The sequence below is a fragment of the Mustelus asterias genome, chromosome 17, assembly GCF_964213995.1.
Source record: "Mustelus asterias chromosome 17, sMusAst1.hap1.1, whole genome shotgun sequence".
NCBI classification, from domain to species: Eukaryota; Metazoa; Chordata; class Chondrichthyes; order Carcharhiniformes; family Triakidae; genus Mustelus; species Mustelus asterias.
Genome location: NC_135817.1, coordinates 16,843,402 through 16,859,266, shown reverse-complemented (window position 1 = coordinate 16,859,266; position 15,865 = coordinate 16,843,402). Strand labels below are relative to the sequence as shown.

At 42.8% G+C, this 15,865-nt stretch overlaps 1 protein-coding gene across 5 annotated transcripts in view; it reads right to left on the bottom strand.

Annotated features, from left to right (window-relative positions):
- Nucleotides 1-1,908: 1,908 nt before the first annotated feature.
- The window catches only part of ptchd1 (patched domain containing 1), a 103,226-nt gene continuing 89,269 nt past the window's right edge, over nucleotides 1,909-15,865 (bottom strand). For all 5 annotated transcript variants that reach the window (XM_078232326.1, XM_078232327.1, XM_078232330.1 and 2 more), the window contains one exon: nucleotides 1,909-11,778. The gene's annotated coding sequence lies outside the window, so the exon portion shown is untranslated. The remainder of the gene's footprint in view (nucleotides 11,779-15,865) is intronic.

The following is a 15,865-nucleotide window of genomic DNA, read 5'->3' as shown; positions in this document are numbered from 1 at the left end:
GGTTGGGGCTGGCCCGGGATGCTTGTGCGGGCTGCGATTGGGCCATGGGGGTATTATGAGGGGCAGCAGTCTGAGTGTCCCGGACTGGCCAGCAAACTACAGTCTGCCAGTTCGGGGCCACTGCGCATGCGCAGAGTTCCAGAGCTGTCAGAGTCCGGCGTGAATAGGCCCCGCCCCCCTGAGCTTTTAATGAAATTCACGATTGTGACCTCTGCAGTGCACAGAGTGTGGGGAGATTCGAGTGTGAACTCCCACTGCAAAAACAATCGTGATTTACACCATTTTTCCCACCAATTCAGCACTTAGAATTTTTTTGGGAGAATCAAGGCCCAGTGAGTTTTATTTTGAGTGTTTAGAAAAGACAAAATACTTTCTAGAGCCACCGCAATAGAATGAAGTTGTGAGTATTTGTAATATTTATCTGATGGAGACGAAATTCACTTTGTTTTCCAGATCCTGAACTCAGGTCAAACTAAGATATTAAAATCACAAAGTGCCTCAGCAGGCCGGGCAGCATCTGTGGAGAGAGGAACAGTTAACATTTTGAGTTGAATATTGTTCTTCTTCAGAACTGAAGGAAGATAGAAATTTGATGGGTTTTATGTTGTTGAAAGGGGGAGGGGAAGAACGAGAAGGAAGGTCTGGGATAGCGTAGAGCCACACAAGCTTTCGGAGCCCCAAGCCCCTTCTTCAGGTGAGTCCCGGGACTCACCTGAAGAAGGGGCTTGGGGCTCCGAAAGCTTGTGTGGCTTTTGCTACCAAATAAACCTGTTGGACTTTAACCTGGTGTTGTTAAACGTCTTACTGTGTTTACCCCAGTCCAACGCCGGCATCTCCACATCATAGCGTAGAGGGCAGAGGAGGTTAAATGACAAAGGTGAGATGGAATGAAAGGTAATGGGATTGGGAATGGCTTTAGTAAAGAAACAAAGCATTGGTCCAGAATGCATGTAAATGGCAGAATAAGGAACAGTTCGGATGAAAGCAAAAATATGAGAAACATGATTCAACACAGCAAAAAAAGCTGAATTAAAATGGAGAGATTAAATGGCAATGATATTATCAAAGTTGCACGCTCAGTCTTGCTCAGGCCCTGACAGACATTTTGATGGTCCATCAGACCACTCAGTTCAAGGGCAATTAGGGACTGGCAATAAATGATGGTCCAGCCAGCAATTCTCACATCCCATGAGAAGAATAAAGGAAATGCCGACAGTACAGAAGGAGGCAATTCAAGTCTATCAAGTCTGCACCGACTCTCTGAAAGAACATCTTACCCAGACCCACCTCCCTGCCCTATCCCCGTAAACCTGTATATTTACCATGACCAATCTAACCTACACATCTTTGGACACTAAGGGGCAATTTAGCATGTCCAATCCACCTAACCTGCACATCTTTGGAGTGTGGGAGGAAACGGGAGCACCTGGAGGAAACCCATGCAGACATGGGGAGAACAAGGAAGCAGCTATTCATCTTGTGGACAGGCAGTATACCTGTGACAACCCCGCACATGGACTGCATTCAGGACATCTTCTGTCCAGTTTCTACATCATTGTGTACACAGCAGCCGAGGAACGGATTGGCACTGACACTGCAGAGAGAAAGAATCATCTCAGAAGTGGATTGGTGGGGAGTTGGAGCACTGTGAGGACACAAATTGTATGAAATGGAGGGAATGCCATTACTAGGGCAATACACATTGCTCCTGACACATGTGGGAGCCCACACAAAAATCAATAGTTGTCTTCCAGCCATGAACCTTATTAGAAGAACAATCATTTTGTTTGAAGTGCTCATGTTGTAATATCCTAGCATGTGGAAGTGAACTCTGACCTCACTCTCCTGACAGGAATCTTCACATTATCCTGTGTCACGGACAGAAAGAATTCAACACCAGTTACAAACAGGGTCAATTTATTGGCCTTTTTTTTTTACATAAAACATATGGGTACATAAGAACAACTATCTCAAAAGCTCCAAAAATAGATCTTTCTAAAACAAAACAGTTGATTTAAGTGATATCAGAAGCATTTGTTTTATTAACATGAGATGTTCAGCAGGCTGATGTGATTTAAATGACACAAGAATCTGTTCACCAAATCTGAGGCTGATCATTACTTACAGATTCTGTTAGTGCACATCTTTATCAGTGCCAGGAAATGAAACAATATCTTACAGAAAAAGTAAATGACTAGCAATGCAGGGAGTTTCCAACCCTGGCGTTTTGTGTTGACTGGATGAATCCTTTCTCTTTCAGCTCACTTGGTCGATCTCCTGTATACAGTTATTTTGCATAGAAAACTGACTATTTCCACAGTTTAATTTAGCTCAGGTTAAAATTGAAAGTGTGCAATGTAACTTTATGGAAAGATACATTTACACAGAAAGCTTGTTCGCCCCAGGTACGGTGGGCGAGGGAACAGAGGCTTTTCATCATATTACATGGAGACAGCGCAGTCGGGTGGGTGGTGGTATTGATCCCACTGCCGGAGGGAGTGGGAGAGCTGTAGTTCAGACAGTGAAAAATACAGTGTAAGTGTGTCCTCGCAGGAAAGGAAGGATCTCCAAGAAAGTCAATTTTCTGGTTAAACATTTAGTAAGAACAAACCCTCTTCAGTGTTTACTTTTTGGAAAGTTTTCCCCCATCTGCCCACAAAAGAGAAGTTCTTGGGGAAATGAGCCCAAAGTGTCACTGCTTTCGAACAGGCATTTTCCCCAGTGACAGTTCTCACATGTTAGCTTTGTAATTGTTTGCAAGTTATACATACTTTACTAAGGGAAGAGAGAATTGGTTCAAATGGCATTCTAGTAGTGAAGGGTGGCATAAACTGTGCCTCCCGACTCAGACCAATTTATAATTCAACTGAAGGTGGCATTACAAAAGCATCAAAAGCTTACTCTCTGTACAGGTTTTTTCTCATTGTTCTGATGCTTAATGTTTGAGCCTTCGAGCTTCTTTTCATACACAGTAACATTAAATGTAATGGTGACACCAGAATGTAACATTATGGTGACAAATGTAACAAAAGACTTTGATTTATTCCTCCACCAAATCAAAATTTAAAAAAAATTACTAGCCATTTCTGGATCATGACAATACTCATTAATTTAAAACCTGTGTCTCTCATCTACAGAAATCAACCTTTGAGAATAGATGAGAGGGTTGTTCCATTTTCTATTTACTCCTCAGCAAATAAATGAATTAACTTCACCTCAGACACGACACTATACACAAAGGCCATGCACAAATGACTCAACATCTCTGTTAACACTCAACATTTACGATAATGTCCCTTAAGAATCCCAACAAAAGTGAACCCATCCAACAGAATCACTCAGACAGTCCTGGTAAACGGTATTTATTTAACACAGTAAGTTGTCAAGACTGAGAGAAAATGTTTCTTGTTATAAACTTTCAAAAGTTGAATAGATTGGTAATTCGGAAAGTGCAAACTATTCCAAATGCAGATGCAAACAGAGCCTGTGTTAGTTCATCAGATTGACATGTTAAGCTGATTCTTTCCCACACTTCAAATAGAAATACTACATTTCACATGCTTACTAATACAGTTCAAGTGACAGATAATAGCTTGGAATGATTACAGCCAACAGGGTTGAACAGCATTTTCCTTTACCCATCATCTACCTATCCACCCATCCATCTACCTCTCCAGCCAGGCACCATCTATCTGCCTAACCATTCTCTCATCTAATTATACTGTCTATTGTACATCCATCTCCCTATGTTCATCCATCTATCTATCCAATAATTTATTTGGGCATTCATCCATATATTTGCCTTTCCATTTATTTGTATTCATCATCTTTCTGTCCATTTATACTTACATCAATCTGCGCATGCATCCACTCATCTGTCTCTCCACCCAACAGTCTCCCCATGCTCCCTTCTATCTCATCGTTATTTATCACCTATCTCTCCATGTGTCAATCTATCCATGTGAACAACCACCAACTGTGCATTCATCCATTTATCTATCTATCATCTATCTGTCTCTGTCAATTTCTCTATCCATCCAAATAGAGCTTCCCACTCATCTTCCCATCTATCCGTCCATTCAACATTCATCTATCCATTTTTCCATTTATCCATCCATCTACCCATCCATCATTTACTTGTTTATCCATCATCCTATCTCAACTATTCACCATCAATTATCCATCTATCCACCATTGGTTAATGCAATAATTTGTCAATTTGTCCCAAGCACACACCTTTCTACCTTCCCACCCAATATCAATTCAGATGTCTGCCCATTCACAAGATAGCTATCCTACAACTCACCCATCCACTCAGCACCCAACCAGTGACTCATCCACCTATCCAACCACCCCGCATTCACCTGAGCATCCGTCCACCCATACCACCACCTTCACCCACCCATCTACCTGTTCCGTCCATCTGCCTTCTGTCCATCCATCCGTCCGCCCACCCACCTGTCCAACAATCTCCCTGTCCAACTATCCACCTATCTACCTGTCTGTATTGTCATCCATATGCGAACATACAAAATAGGATAAGTAGGCCATTCGACCGCCTCCTATCTACTTATCTACCTGTCACCATCTAATAGTCACTTATCTATCCATTTACCTGTGGTATTTATCAAGCCATCTGCATTTAACAACTTTCTCCACATGTTCACCTATCTTTCTGTTCATTCAAACACCAATTATATGTCATGCCATCCATTCATTTATTTCTCCACGCAGCCACCACTCATCAATCCATCCATCCCCCCATTTATCTTCCACCCATTTAGCATGTGTTTATTCATGACACAACCTTTCAACACATTCATCTGTCACCTGTAAGACTTGCTGTCAGACTTGCTGAGTTTTTCTAACATTTTCTGTTTTTATTTCAGATTTCCAGCATCCGCAATATTTTGCTTTTATTATCTGTAAGTCCTTCCGTCTTCTCTGTCCATCTGGTCACCACACAGAAGAACAAAAGAACATCAGAACTAGGAGCAATAGGCCATTCAACCCCTCCAGCCTGCTCCACCATTCTGTATGATCATGGCTGATCTCATCTTGGCCTCAACTCCACCTTCCTGCCCGCTGCCCATAATCTTTCATCCCTCTACTAATTAAAAACCTATCTATCTCCTCAAATTTGTTTAGAGTTCCAGCGTCCACTGTACCCTTGGGTAGAGAATTCCACAGATTCACAACCCTTTGAGTGGAGTAATTCCTCCTCATTTCTGTTTTAAATCTGCCACCCTTAGCCTAAAACTATGGTCTTTCATTAAGAGGAAACATCTACTCTACGTCTCCCCTGTCAATCCTCATTAGCATCTTGTATACCTCAATTAGATCTCCTCTCATTCTTCTAAACTCTAGCCGATGTAGGCCTAAACTGCTCAATCTCTCATGAATCTGTCCATCAAACCAACAATATATTTGTCCAATCATCAATCTGTGCATCTGTACAAAATATATTTGTTTATCTAACATTTATGTGTCCATCCACCATCTGTCTATTCACTTTCCTATATATCTTAATCGGTAACAACCATTGATCTTCGAATAAGCCTATCTGTCTATCCATCCACTTTCTAATGTTCATCCATCCATTTATCAACTACATAACTGGCCACCTATCCACTTGTCTATCTGTACATCTATCTATCTATATGGCCACCCATTCACTAATATGTCGGTCCATACAGCCACCATCATCAACCTGTCCTTTCATTCAATAGTCTATCTATCATCTATCTGACCAACCATCCTCTCATCTGTGTTCACCCATCTAGTTGTGCCTATCTAACATCCATCAGCCCATCAAGGGGGAGACAGATGATGGTGTAGTGGTGATGTCACTGGACATTATCGGTCCAAACATCCAGACTAATGCCCTGGGGACAAGGATTCAAAATCTCACCAGGGCAACTGGTGGAATTTGAATTCAATAAATCCAAACAAAACCCAAAAATTGAAAGCTGGTCTCAATAATGATGACCATGAACCTGTCATCAACTGTTGTAAAAACCCATCTGGTTCACTAATGTCCCTTTCGAGAAGGAAATCTGCCATCCTTACCTGGTCTGACCTACATGTGACTCCACAGTACTTAAGAATCAACCACAGCAATGTGGTTGATTCTTAACTACTCTCTATAATGGCCTAGTAAGCCACTCAGTTTAAGGGTAGATATGGATGGGCAATAAATGCCCAGCCACGCCCACATCCATGAATTAATTTTTTAAAACATCTATCCACACATCTATCTGTCCCATCCATCCACTATCTGTGGGCCCTCTCAAGCAACCATAGATTGGTGCATTCAAAGAACAAAGAAAATTACAGCACAGGAACAGGCCCTTCGGCCCTCCAAGCCTGCACTGACCTTGCTGCCCAACTTAACTAAAACCCCCTACCCTTCCAGGGACCATATCCCTCTATTCCCATCTCATTCATGTACTTGTCAAGATGCTCCTTAAAAGTCACTACCGTATCCGCTTCCACTACCTCTCCCAGCAATGAGTTCCAGGCACCCACTACTCTCTGTGTAAAAGATCTGCTTCGTACATCTCTTTTAAACCTTGCCCATCGCACCTTAAACCTATGCCCCCTAGTAATTGACTCTTCTACCCTGGGAAAAAGCTTCTGACTATCCACTCTGTCCATGCCTCTCATAATCTTGTAGACTTCTATCAGGTCTCCCCTCAACCTCCGTCGCTCCAGCGAGAACAAACCAAGTTTCTCCAACCTCTCCTCATAGCTAATGCCCTCCATACCAGGCAACATCCTGGTAAATCTTTTCTGTACCCTCTCCAAAGCCTCCACATCCTTCTGGTAGTGTGGCGACCAGAATTGAACACTATATTCCAAATGCGGCCTAACTAAGTTTCTATAAAGCTGCAACATGGCTTGCCAATTTTTAAACTCAGTACCCCGGCCGATGAAGGCAAGCATGCTGTATGCCTTCTTGACTACCTTTTCCACCTGCATTGCCACTTTCAGTGACCTGTACACCCAGATCCCTTTGCCTATCAATACTCTTAAGGGTTCTGCCATTTACTGTATATTTCCTATCTGTATTAGACCTTCCAAAATGCATTACCTCACATTTGTCCGGATTAAACTCCATCTGCCATCTCTCCGCCCAAGTCTCCAACTGATCTATATCCTACTGTACCCTCTGATGGTCCTCATCGCTATCTGCAAATCCACCAACTTTTGTGTCGTCCGCAAACGTACTAATCAATCCAGTTACATTTTCCTCCAAATCATTTATATATATTACAAACATCAAAGGTCCCAGCACTGATCCCTGAGGAACACCACTTGTCACAGCCCTCCATTCAGAAACACACCCTTCCACTGCTACCCTCTGTCTTCTTTGGCCGAGCCAGTTTTGTATCCACCTTGCCAGCTCACCTCTGATCCCATGCGACTTCACCTTCTGCACCAGTCTGCCATGAGGGACCTTGTCAAAGGCCTTACTGAAGTCCATGTAGACAACATCCACTGCCCTACCCTTATCAATCATCTTCGTCACTTCCTCAAAAAACTCGATCAAGTTCGTGAGACACGACCTCCCCTTCACAAAACCATGTTGCCTCTCACAAATACGTCCACTTATTTCCAAGTGGGAATAAATCCTGTCTCGAAGAATCCTCTCCAATAATTTCCCTACCACTGATGTAAGGCTCACCGGCCTGTAATTACCTGGATTATTCTTGCTACCCTTCTTAAACAAAGGAACAACATTGGCTATTCTCCAATTCTCTGGGATCTCCCCTGTAGCCAGTGAGGATACAAAGATTTCTCTCAAGGCCCCAGCAATTTCCTCCCTTGCCTCTCTCAGTATTCTGGGGTATATCCTATCAGGCCCTGGGGACTTGTCTACCTTAATGTTTCTCAAGAACCCCAATACCTCCTCCTTTTTGATCTCAACATGATTCAAACTATCTACACATCCTTTCCCAGACTCATCATCCACCAAGTCCTTCTCTTTGATGAATACTGACGCAAAATACTCATTTAATATCTCACCCATTTCCTCTGGCTCCACACATAGATTCCCTCCCTTGTCCTTGAGTGGGCCAACCCTCTCCCTGGCTACCCTCTTGCTCTTTATATATGTGTAGAAAGCCTTGGAATTTTCCTTAATCCTGCTGGCTAATGCTTTTTCATGACCCCTTTTAGCTCTTCTTACTCCTTGCTTAAGTTTCCTTGTATTCCACACTTGCTTCGTGTGTTCCCAGCCTCCTAGCTTTGACAAATGCTTCCTTTTTCTCTTTGACATTCCTCCCATCCACCAATCTATCTACCCATCATGTTACCCACCTACCTGCCCACCCATACATCTTCTATTTGCTGTCCTTCCAACATGTATTTATCTCCTCATCGCCCATCTATGTCTCCACCTAACCATCTTGCCATCTAGAATCATAGCACCCTTACAGTGCAGAATAAAGCCATTTGGCCCATTGAGCCTGCACCAACAACAATCCCACCCAGGTCCTATCCCTGTAATCCCATATATTTACTCTCCTAATCCCCCTGACACTAAGGGGCAATTTAGCATGGCCAATCAATCTAACCCACAAATCTTTGGACTGTGGGCGAAAACCGGAGCACCCGGAGGAAACCCACGCAGACACGGGGAGAACATGCAACTCCAAACAGACAGTCACCATGTTGAATTGAATCCATGTCCCTGGTTCGGTGAGGCAGCAGCGCTAACCACTGTGCCACATGCCGCCCCATCAGTCTCTCTTTGCATCAATTTATTCATCCACCCAGTAACCATCTATTGTCCTTCCATCTATCAATCTCTGTGCACATCTGTCTATGGACCTATCCTTCCATATATCTATCTGCCATTTATCTGTCCAAACATCCCCTGTCCACCCAGCCATCTGCCTACACACACGTCTACACAAATTTCAGGACTGACAATTAGGTATTACTGGTTATAACATAATGAGAAAGATCAGGGAAAGAAGACGGTTGGAGAATAGTTTTATTAATTAGAGATAACAAAATGACAGTAGTAAAAAAAAGGCATAAATAACTGAAGGTTAGAAACAGAATTCATTTGGGCTCAAATGAAAGTAAATAAGGGGTCAATGATACTGATAGAGATTGATGACAGACCACTTAGTAGTGGGTGCAAGAAGAAATATGCAAGTAAATATGTGAATTAAAAAAGCACAGAATAATAACCATGAGAGATTTTAACTACCCCAAATAAACTGGGAAGATGTACTCATTTCAAAGAGCTCTTTCCCACTCTGTACAGAAAGAGAGGTGCTGGAGATGTACTCATTTCAAGGAGCCCTTTCCCACTCTGTACAGAAAGATCCCAACAAGAGAGAGAACAATGCTAGATCTAAGAATGAAAAATCACAGAATTGTTTTGGTGCAGAAGGATCCATTTGGCCCATTGTGTCTGCGCCAGCTCTCTGAATAAGCAATTCACCTAATGCCATTCCCACCCTCTCCCCGTAACCCTGCACATTCTTCCTTTCAGAGCCAATCCAATTCCCTCTTGAATGCCTCGATTGAACCTGCCTCCGCCACACTTTCTGGCATTCCAAACACTAAACACTCGCTGCGTGAACATCTTTTTCCTCCTATCACTTTTGATTCTTTTACTAATTACTTTAAATCCGTGCCCTCTTGTTCCCGATCCTTTCACAAGTGGGAACAGTTTCTCCCTAGCTACTCTGTCCGGACTCCTCATGTTTTCGAATGAGATGAACTAGACCAGCTAACAGAAGTGAGGTTAAACAATATTATTCACAACATTCAAAGGTTTTATGATTGAGAAGGGCACCAGTAAAACAAAGACCAAAGCAATAAGTTGGAGCAAAGCTAATTTTAAGGGGATGACAATGGAACTGGAAATATTTACTGACAAATGAATAGAGCAGCAATGGGAAAGATCACACACGAAACAGCAAGAGCAAAGTGGCCAGTAATGACACACCATGGATGAATAAAGAAATAAGGTAAAAATTAAAACTCAAGATAAAAGAATAACTAAAATTGACAACAAAGAAGAGAATGACAAAGGAGTGATGAAAGGGATAGGAGAGAAGTAAAACAAACAATTAGGAGGTCAAAAAGGAATGACAAAGTTAAATTATTAAGGAATATAAGAAGAAAAGTAAAATATTTTAGATACATGAATAAGAAAAGAAAGATCAGAATTGGGGCAATAAGAGATATACACTACAGAATCACTGGTAGTGATTGTAAAATGAAAGAAATATTAAATGATTACCCTAAACGAGATTGTCTGGTCTCCCCGCGGAATGTTTCTTGGCAGCGGGATCCATTCTGCCATTGGCTGGTGGTGGGATCGTCTGGTCCTGTTGTTGTCAATGGGATTTCCCATTGAATCCGCCCCACACTACCGGGAAACCCGGGGGTGCGCCGTCAGCGGGACCGGAAAATCCCACCAACATGAACAGCCAGAAGATCTGACCCCCTATATTTGCTGGTGGGAGCTAATGTGATGGACATGACATGAGAAGACATGAAAGAAGATGGCCAGAATTTTCCAGTCGTTCGCGCCCCACCGCTGCTGCAAGTGAGGGTGGAGAATTTGGTGCTCAACCAAATCTCAATTCACTGCATTGGGACCAGAGAATCCCACCAGTGTGAACAGCCTCAAAATTCCGCATGGAATATAAACATTTCAGATAGGAAGCGGGGAGAGGGAAGTAATTGATGTACAAGTGAAACTTAGAGAGCATAAAACCTGATCCTCCACACATATTAACCAAAACTTAGGGAACAAAGCAGACACACTATTATAGATACCTAAAAGTCCATTAGAATAGGGAATAGTAACAAAGGGCTGGTGCAATTTCTATATCTAAAAAGGCAGATTGAACAAGCTGGGGGAATGATATAGACTAATTACCTTCATGTTAATAAGGAAGATAATAGAATCCTCATTCAAAAGTGCAAAAATATAAGTCAGCATAGTTTTTGAAAGGGAAGATGATGCTTGACTAATCTTGTTGAACTCTCAGAAGCAGTAACACAAAGAGTAGATAAGGGTGATGCAGTAAATGTAATATATTTAGATTTCCAAGAGGTCTTTGATAAAGTACCACATGACTCATGGCTAAAGTCAGACCGAGTGGAACCAGGGAATAGACAGTTACCTGGATTGACAAAAGGCGGAACGTTGCAAGCAGTTGGATAATTAGCTTAGTAACACTATCTGTAAGTATAGATAACGAGGAAAAATGATTATCTCCTTACATAATAAATTAAGTTTTATCACAATTGCCTTACCAATAGCTATATAACTTTGCAGAATTTCTATGGGATATGGGGGTGAAGGGGAAATCAGGATATTGAATTTGATGATCAGCCATGATCAAAATGAATGGTGGAGTGGGCTCGAAGGGTCGAATGGCCTACTCCTGCTTCTAGCTTCAATGTTTCTAGGTTTCCTTAATTCTAACATGTTGTGTTGGTGATTCTTTAAAGTGAAGTTTTTCAGAGGCCAAACCATGTCTAAACCAAAATCAAATTTTTATGACAAGAAATTGTGGAACATTTTTGTACTTTTACAAAGAGCATTAAGACTCCACTCATTAATTCTCATCTGCATAAATATATGAACAAATAGGAAACAAATCTATAAAATTATCCAGTGTTCGGAAAGTGTTGGCTGCTGTTGGACAGCCTACCCTGTAGTACTGGCTCAAGTTTAGAAATAGCCATTTTTAGTAGTGTCTCATGCCTTCATTGTGTTCATGCAGCTGGGATCGCAGCCTAAGAAAGAAAGAGAAAAAAAACACCTTTCACATCCTCAGGCAGCTCCCAAAGTGCTTCATAACCATTTAAGTACTTTTTTTGGAGGTGTAATCACTGTTGCTATGTCAGCAACGGCAACCAACCTGTGCAAGGCAAATGAGACAAATCTCCAGTTAATCTGTTTGGGTCAAGAAATGGTTCTTGGTTAGGACAGCAAGGAGAACATCCCTGTTGCTCTTTGGATAGTATCATGGGATCTTTTCCATCCACCTGAGAGGGAAGACAGGACCTGGGTTTAACATCTCCTCTGAAAGACGGCACCTCAGACTGTGCAGCACCCCCTCAGTACTGCATTGCAGTATCAGCCTGGATTGTGTGCTCAAGGCTCTGGAGAGGAGGTCACTCGGATTCACCCTGGAAAATCCAAGCCTGTCGTGGAACGGGAATGTTTCTTTTTTGGGTTGGTTGCTTTGTATGGGTGAGAATTCTCTTGCTCGCCACTAACATCATCCTGTTGAACAGAATGGTCCGGGTTTGGCTGATAAATAATGTCAGGTGCATAAAAATCCCCCTTGCAATTTGTGGCAAAGTGGAGACACACCACCAAGTGCAGGACCATTTTCCTCTGGTTTTACAGTCTGACTGAATTAACATCTCAGCATAAGTCTCATCATATTGCTGGATTGAATGCTGTTAATGTGAATTAATTTCACCACAATCATTTAAAATTAGCAATTCATGTCGGAAGGACTCTTGATGGGTCCTGACATATCACTCAACCTCAAAGGAGTTGTGGGTGGGTCAGGATCCCACTTCTGCAGTGGTAAAATTACTATTTTAAATGTAATTTTAAAAATTGTTTCTTACTTTTTCTTTCAGCCTCTTTTTGTCTTACTCAATCCAATCTTTCTCTTCCTATTTCTGCATTTAATTTGAGTCCAATTCACTCCATTTCAATCTATGCCATTCACTGTTTCTTTCTCTGGACGGGATTCGCATCCGTTCCCGCCTCGCTGCAAGTTAGAATGGAGAATTTGGCATTTCAAGCAAAACTCCACTCACTGCAGCAGCACCAGAGAATCCCAGCCGCAGAAAAGGTCGGAGGTTTTCAACATCTATCTTTAAGTTGAATTAGTTAAGAACCCGACATTCATGGAGGTCTCAGATGGCCTGTTATTGTCCATGCACCATTATCAACATTCTGGGGGTTACCATTGACCAGAAACCAAATTGGAACAGCCGGATAAATACTACGACTACCAGAGCAGGTCAGAGGCTCGGAGTACTGCGGTGAGTAACTCACCATCTGACTCCCCAAAACATGTTCACCATCTACAAGGCATTAATCAGGAGTGTGATGGAATACTCTCCACTTGCCTATGTGGGTGCAGCTCCAACAACACTCAAGAAGCTCAACAACATTCAGGACAAAGCAGCCCACTTGTTTGTAGATGGGGTGCCATTCACTCCCTCCATCACCGCTACACTGGCAGCTGTGTGCACCATCTACAAGATGCACTGCAGGAACTCACCAAGGCTCCTTATACATCATCTTCTAAACCCAAATCCACTACACCTAGCACAACATAATCCGCAGACACATAGGCTGGAACCATTCACATTGGCAGGATCTTCCAGTCCCTCTGACAGTGCACCCCCATCCAGGTTTCCTAGCGGTGTGGGGTGCATTCAATGGGAAACGCCATTCATAATGGTGGGACAGGAAGATCCAGCCACTGGCCAATGGTGGACCGCCTCTGCGAAACACAGAGCAGGTTGTGCAGAAAACCTCGCCTGCGGGAACAGCACCTGGAGGTTCCCCTCTGAGCCTCTTAACTTGCTGTTCCTTCACTGCTGCTGGGTCAAAATCCTGAAACTTCCTCCCTAACAGCACTTTGGGTGTACCTACACTTCATGGATTGCAGCGGTTCAAGAAGGCAGCTCAACACCACCTTCCCAAGGGCAAGAAGGGATGGGCAATAAATGCTGGCCTAGCCAATGACACCCACGTCTCACGAATGATTTATTACAAAAAAAGCTCACACTTCCAGCAACTTGCGATGAAAAATACAACCTGAAGAGTGAAATTAAAAATCCAATTCAGAGTGCGGGCAATGTAATGGCCCACTCCAGCAAGTTTTTGGCAAGTATGTAGCCAGATCTTTGTACCTGATGCAATGTTCACCACAATGGGACTTGTGACTACAAGAACTAACACAGTGGACAAGACAAATTTTATTACTGAATGCTTTATCGCTGTTTTATGTTTCAGATAAATATTTACATCGGTATTTATGCACTTGCGATTGGACATTCTAACATTGTTCTAAAATCCAGAAGATTCCAAAATCACAAAATGACTTGGGCCCAAGGACTGGAGCGGTTTCAGTGTCTTCAGTTCACAGAGGATTGCTTTCTACTCTTAGAAGAAGATGCAGCAGGGCAGCTTGGTGCAAGTGGGGATCAGTGGCCAGGCCATAGTCTCTGTTTAATCCTTCATTTTAACCACTGAAAAACTGTTGGCCCCCAATTTTCTAAACAATGCTCCCTCCGAGTGTTACTCTTCTCCAAGAGAAGCTGAAAGGATGGCAGAAGCAGATTCAATAGTAACTTTCAACGGAGAGCTGCAGAAAGGGAAACAGCTCTAGGTGAAGGGGAAAGATGGGATGAGTGGAGCGAATTGAATAGTTCTTTCAAAGGGATGGCAAGAACACGACAGGCCGTAGAGCCTCCTACTGGTCTATCATATTCTCTAAGTAGGTATTCCGGCCTTAATATCACAACAGTACAGAAATTTGATGAAAAGAACACATTTATGTGCAATCATAGAACCCCTACAGTACAAAAGGAGGCCATTCAGCCCATTGAGTCTGTACCAACCACAATCCCACCCAAGCCCTATTCCCGTAACCCCCCGTAATCCCTCTTGTTTAAAAGTAAAATACTGCAGATGCTGGAATATGAAACAGAAACAAAAAATGCTCGAAAATCTCAGCAGGTCTGACAGCATCTGTGGAGAGAGAATAGAAAGAAGTCTCACAACACCAGGTTAAAGTCCAACAGGTTTATTTGGTAGCAAATACCATAAGCTTTCGGAGCGCTGCTCCTTCATCAGATGGAGTGGTCAGAGACCACTTTATCCGGCAGCTCATTCCACACTCCCACCACTCTCTGCGTGAAGAAGCCCCCCCTAATATTCCCTTTAAACTTTTCTCCTTTCACCCTTAACCCATGCCCTCTGGTTTTTTTTCTCCCCTAGCCTCAGCGGAAAAAGCCTGCTTGCATTCACTCTATCTATACCCATCAAAATCTTATACAGCTCTATCAAATCTCCCCTCCTGACCTCCAGGTCCTCCCCTCCTGACCTCCTCCCCTCCAGGTCATCCTGACTTGAAACGTTGGCTCTATTCTCTCTCGATGTGGAGATGCCGGCGTTGGACTGGGGTAAGCACAGTAAGAAGTCTCACTTTTAACATTTAAGAAAAACTTGGACGGGTTCATGGATGAGAGGGGTGTGGAGGGATATGGTCCAAGTGCAGGTCAGTGGGACTAGGCATAAAATGGTTCAGCACAGACAAGAAGGGCCAAAAGACCTGTTTCTGAGCTGTAATTTTCTATGGTTCTATGGTTCTATGACCCTTCGTCAGAGCTGAAGACAAGGAAAATCGGCAAGATTTGCACTGTGAGGGTGAGGGGGTGGAGGGGGGTGCAGTAATTGATAGGAATTGATAGGAAATAGACAAAAAGACAAAGGGAATGTAAATGGTGATGATAAAGACTGAGAATGCTGCTAAGATCATCCATTAAAAGATCAGAATGTGTAAATGGCAGAACAAAGGTGCAGAATATAGAAATGCAGCAGATGGTTCGAGTGTGGTGGAGGTTGGGGGAGGGGGGAACAAGATGGAAAACGAGATATTAGAAGTAGAAAAATAAAAATAAGAATATAAAGTGATAAAAATGAACAAGATGAAAAGAAATGAAATAAAATAAATGGAGATGGAGTCGAGGTGGAAGACAGAGTTCATGCTGTGAAGTTGTTGAATACAATGTTCAGTCCGGAAGGCTGTAAAGTGCCCAATCGGAAGATGAGGTGTTGTTGCTC